General features: G+C 46.3%; 1 long non-coding RNA gene across 1 annotated transcript; it reads right to left on the bottom strand.

Moving 5' to 3' along the window:
• Positions 1-226: 226 nt before the first annotated feature.
• Positions 227-5,941, bottom strand: LOC140624678 (uncharacterized). The gene is made up of 3 exons (XR_012024134.1): positions 3,710-5,941; positions 3,371-3,488; positions 227-1,083 (listed from the first exon to the last, which is right to left on the bottom strand). It is a non-coding gene; the product is annotated as an uncharacterized lncRNA (long non-coding RNA).
• Between the last annotated feature and the right edge of the window lie 59 nt (positions 5,942-6,000).

The raw sequence follows: 6,000 nt of genomic DNA, 5'->3' as shown, positions 1-6,000 counted from the left end.
TCATACCTACCTCAAAGTGCTGGGCAGGATTAACGAGCTCATGACAGTTCTCGGTCTCTGCAGGATCCCTGAGGGACAGGTCACAGTGTGGGAGGGAATGGAGAGGCAGGAGTCTCGCTCGACACTGCCGTTTTGTAATCTCTTGTTTTTCTTTTTCCTTTTTCTTTTTTTTAATAAAGATTTTATTTATTTGATAGAGAATGCATGTGAGCACAAACATGGGGAGCAGCAGAGGGAGAGGGTGAGGGAGAAGCAGACTCCCCACAAAGCAGGGAGCTGGAAGCAGAACTCGCTCCCAGGACCCCGGGATCATGACCTGAGCCAAACGCAGATGTTCAACCACTGAGCGCCCCCAGGTGCCCCTGTAATCTCTTGTTTTTTCAGTAATGGTGGGGAAGGGTGTTCAAAATAATGCACTTAAAGCACTTAGCACAGTCTTGACATAATACTCTGCAAATGTTAGCTGATGTTGTTATTATACATATTATTATATATCAGTTTTTAAGAACTCTGTTTCTTTGTGGAAAATGACTACCCCCCCCAAAAAAAAAACCCAAATGCTCCTTAATGGAGCTTAAGAGGAAGAGGCTAAAGCAAGTGATGCTTCTTAGCCAGAAAATAGGAGTTTCATGGGGCCGACAGACTCCTGCCTTTGACTTGGCTTCTTGCTGAGTCAGGTGAGGCTGACACATGAGCAGCTGGAGGAGCACCACAGCTTCGCTGGAAGGCTGGCCAGCTCAGGAAGCACTTTGGATGCCTGTCAAACAACCAGTCCACGGCCCTGGGCTTCGTACCTATCTTTGTGGCTCGCTGGCTGAGCAACCTTGGGCAAATCACTGAACCTCTCTGAGCCATCAAATTGTCACTTGATGAATGACAATGATATGCCTGGGCTTTACAGGGCAGCTGGGAGACTTTGAGAGTTACAGAGCAGCGTCCATGATCACATTTTCATCTTCATCATCATAAGGCATTTGGGCTTCATCAGGCCAATGCGTACCAGTACCAGGCTTCCTGCCAGCTGTGCTAAGGTTGGATTCGAGTGCCTAGAGGGTCACTCTAGAGGCCAGTGTGGAGCAGGGTCTGGGAGGGAAGAGCAAGATGGGGACCAGGAAGTATTATGTGTGTGTGACCCTCCCACTCCCACTCCATCTGGCCTTTCTGGACAACACCATTAGCCATGAATTGAACTAACCCAGCAAAAGGATGGTTCTGGATTGCAACAGGGAAACAAAATCTGAATGTAACTAACAGAGCTTTACCTTATCCACTTGCCTGGGATGGTATTTATGCTAATCCTATTCCAAGCAAAAGCAACTCAGACTAATAACAACCGCTCAGCTCTGAGTTCCACACCATCTGTCGGTCTACACACGCTGGATTAGGCTTTCCTGTGTCGCGCAGACAAGGCTGCTTGGCTGTGCGGGCACTTGGGGGCCAGCTTGAAGTTGCGGAGGGGGAGCCCCTCACTCAGTACATATGTACGGAGTCCTGCTGGAGGCTGAGCCCTGAGCCAGGCACTGGAGACCCAGAGGAGGGACACACAGGGTCACTGCTCCTAGGAAGTGTGTGCTCTGGTGGGGGTACACCAGAGAAAATAAACAATAAATGAGTATAGTAAGTCAGTCAGTCAGTCAGTCAGTTGAGATGGGGTTAAATCCTATGGAAAAAAAAAAAAGCCCCCATGTGTCAGAGAATGGCTCCGGGGTTACAGCCTAATTAGAGAGGGTGGCCAGGGAAGACCTCTCAGAGGAGGTGAGACTTGCATGATAAGGAGTCACCCCGGGGTGGTCCCAGTGTGCAGGCAGAGGCAACAGTGGATGCAAACACCCCAACAGAGGGCCATAGTTTAGAAGTTTGACAGAAGGCCAGAGCAGAGGGAGCCAGGTGTTGGAGATGGTGCCAGAGATCGGGACACTGGGGACCTCATAGGCCACTGTAGGGGATGTGTGATGAGAGCCACCAAGGGCTTTGGACAGAGGAGTGACATGACCTACAAGTCTGTTCCAGATGCTCACTCTGGCTGCTGGGTGGAGAACCGACTATAGGAGAGGTAAGAGTGTCCCCAAGGAGACAAGGTCAGAGGCTCTGGCTTTGGGATGTGGAGAAGAATAGAGGTCTTCTATTCAGAGGTCACATTTTGGAGCAGTGAGAAAAAGAGACGGAGCCAGAGTGCCCAGCACAGCCTCCTGCATGTAGCAGAAGTGCACTCTGTCATGGCTGGGGCTGTGATGATTTGATTCTCCACCACACAGCCCCTCCAAAATAATAACTTTGAAAACTCCTGATGTTTGATCAGCTCAAGTACTGGCTCGGAGGCCCCCTGCTAACCCTGGGTGCATTTTCCCTTGTGGGTTGTCCTCCTATCATGTCCCCAAGGCCACGTGGGCTGTTTACTCTGAAGTGAACCTCCCATGGGCCATGAGTTTTCTGGCTCTGAAGCAATCCAATCCTTAGTGCTTCTTCGGGGCGCTCTGCTCACTGCATCAGGCAGGAGAGGATGGGACTCTTGCACAGATAGAGATATACTGATGCAGCACAATCTACAGAACCATGAGAAAGTCACGGTTGATGGCAGGCTTGGCCCATCTCCTGCATGGTGAGATCCCAGGCAGGACCTCACCTGGTGTTCTAATACCCTCATTCAGCGTGTGTGTACCAAGCTCCTGCCCTGTGCTAGACCCTGTGCCAGGAACACAGCAACTAATCAGACACCGTCTCAGCCCTAAAGCTCACATAAGGTGGAGGAGTAAATTAATAGTGCCTGATGTGCCATACGTGCTCCGGATTTGCTGATTAACAGCTACCTGTGTGGTGAGCCCTTCATACTGTACCTCTACTTTTACTTAAGTATTTCCTCATCTCGAAATCATAAAAATTTCATTCAGGCCTTCACTTCAGACTGTCCCCTGACTCATTCCCCACTCTCACTTCTGGCTATTCTTTCTCTTTCTGCCCTTTGGCTCCAGGCACATCACACATGTTACTGTTCCCTGTTCTTTGATATTTCTCTGGCATGCATATACCTTTCCTTGTACCTAGAACCGCACTTGTCCCATCCACTCCCTGCTAAACTCCTATTGATATACCCATCAAAGCCCAGCTCCAGAGGCAGCATTTTTTTTGCAAAGCCTTTCTGATGCTCTCCAGATTGGGCCTCTCCGCAGGCACAATCAAGCCCTTGCCCCATGATGCTCCCACAGTCCCTCACCCATTCCTATGATAGATTGCTACGGATTGAGGACTTGATCCCCTCACTGGATGATGAGCCAGGACACAGAGCCCCTGTTGGTTCTGTCTCATCTCAGGGCCTGGCAGAGAGGAGGGAGATATTCAGCAAGCATTTTTGTTCACAGGGGTAATAGGGCACCTGTGTGGCCATAGTAGAGATAGAGGCACAAGCATGAGGCCGGAGAGGTCAGCAGACGTCCTAGAATGAGGCCCTGGATGACAGGCCTCGGGGTAGATATCAGCCACTGGAGAAAAAGCTGAGGGAGAAGAAGAAAACCATATCCCACTCAGAGAGGTGAAAAAGTAGGACAGGAGAACTATTTGGGGTTGTGATAGGGGATATAAATATTGATTATGTTTACGTGATGCTCTCAAGGGCTATTAACTCTGGGCTCATTTTCCAACATAAATAAGAGAAATAAGAGAAGATAACCCTTGCCATTAAGGACGTCAGGTCTATTAATAGGAAACAAAATACCTGTACATACAAACATCATCCCCTTCTGCACCTTGAGACCATTTTATGATACACTTTGTTATTCGGATGTGGGGATGGAGTCCTGGAGGGTTGAAATAGCTTGTCTAAAGTTGCTAGTTGAATAGCAATGAGCCAATGATTATCCTACTCAAAGGCAGTCATGAAGAGCTGTGGAGGGAAAAGTCTTGCCAATCACAGAATTTGTGTCTCATACAGCATGATTGTTTGTATGTTTTCTGCATTAAAAACATTACAGTACATGAATTTATATTCACTGTGAAAAAAAATTTGATTGGATTACAACCCAAAGTATAAAATAAATACATGTGAGTCCATACTGATAGGTAGGTAGGTAGGTAGGTAGAGCAAGAAAGAGAGAGAGAGAGAGAGAGAGATAAAGAATGGACAAATCTTCCTTAGGGAAGAATTCCAAAAAATTTATGTAGATACTCTACCCAGGAGGTGGAGTTTGATTACTACCACCTTTGAGTAGGGTCTGGTGACTTCCCCCAAAGAATAGAGTATGGAAAGTGAAAAAGAGTAACATTTGGAGAAGCACTACCCTACCCAAGCCATGGAGGTTAACACTCCCAGTGATAACTTACCTGGCTATCCTGTACCTCTAGGTGTGCTGTGACAGGAAGGGGAGCTCACCTCTGGGATATTCTTCCTCAAAACCCATGACCCCAGCTCAGTCAAGAGGACTTCTTCAGACAAACCTGAACTTAGGAGCATTCTACAAAATACCTGGCCAGCCCTGCTCAAGACTGTCAAGGTCATAGGAAACAAGGAAAGACCGGGGAATCGGGCAGAGAGCAGAGAAGTCTAGGGAGGCATGACTAAATGCAGTTCAATCACCGACTGAATTCTAGAACAGAAAAAGGGCATTAGTGGAAAAACTGATGAAGGCTGAACGAAGCCTGGAGTTAACAGTAACGTAGCAAGGGTGACGTTTTCATTTTGACACACGTGCCACACTACAGTACAACGTTAACAACAGGGGAAACGGGGTGAGGGGCAGATAGGAGCTCTCCGTATTGTCTTTGTAACTTTTCTGCAAGTCTGAAACTATCCCCAAATAAAAAATCTATTTTAAAAAATTCAGGTAAGCAGAGAGTGTGTCCCTCCTCCACCATGCCACCCAAAGCCTCTCTCTACATCAGGTACACATGCATACATACCTTCTTCTTCAATATGTTCCTGTGTTTTTTTCCCCCTTACTTAAGTGGTCCACACTGTACTTACTGCCCTGTGACTTCCTTTTTTCACTGGACCAAATGCGTCAATGGCCTCTCCACATCAGCAGATTTTCAGTACAGATCTATGCTGTCCAATACAGTGGCCACTGCCACATGCAGCCACTGAACATTTGAAAGCGTAGTTAGCCCAAACTGAGATGTGCTCTTTAGTGTAAAATACACATCAGATTGCAAAAAAAAGAATGTAAAATATCTCAGTAATTTTTATGCTAATTACATGTTAAAGTGATAATATCTTCAGTGTATAGAGCTCGAACATATCATTAATTTCATCTGTTTCTCTTGATGGTTTTTAATGTGGCTCCTGGGAAGTGTAAAACTACACATGTGGCTGGCTTGTGTTATATTTCTACTGGACAAGTGATGTTACGTGGATCTAAATTCATTCTTTTTATCTGCTGCTTAGTATTCCAAGTTGTGAAAGTACCACAACTTATTTAACCATTCTTTCTCTAATGTAAATTGAGATTACTTCTAAAATTTTATTACTGACCATGTTGCAATTAAATTTTTCTAATGCCTACTTCATGCACTCCTGGAAATTTTTCTAGAGTAGGGGTTGGCAAACCAAGGCCATAGACCAAATGCCATCTACCACGTACTCTTCTGAAGTTTTATTGGCACACAGCCACACTCACTCATTTACATATCATCTGCGGCTGCTTTTGCACTACAGCATCAGGGTTGAATGGTTGTGAGAGACCATATGGCCTGCAAAGCCTAAAATATTTACTAACTGTCCCTTTTTAGAAAAGTTTGCTGACATCTGATCTAAGAGTTATCAACAATTAGAAGAGCTCTGTTGCAGGTCCAGTTCCCTGGAAAGTAGACTGTGAGATGGGAGATTAGCATACAGCAAGTTCATTAGGGATTGTGTGCCCTTATGATTTGGTGGATCTGATACAATCCAGCTTACAATGAGCAGCTTTGGCTGCACAGTCAAAAACCACAGGTCCTGCCAAATCATGTGGTTCACACAGCATGGCTGCTTGTACTGTTCAGTGCTTCTTCCATGGTGTACACTCTCTGGTG

This window comes from Canis lupus, chromosome 3, assembly GCF_048164855.1.
Source record: "Canis lupus baileyi chromosome 3, mCanLup2.hap1, whole genome shotgun sequence".
Classification (NCBI taxonomy): Eukaryota; Metazoa; Chordata; class Mammalia; order Carnivora; family Canidae; genus Canis; species Canis lupus.
The sequence above is the reverse complement of the archived record's forward strand: the minus strand, read 5'-3'. Positions and strand labels throughout refer to the sequence as shown.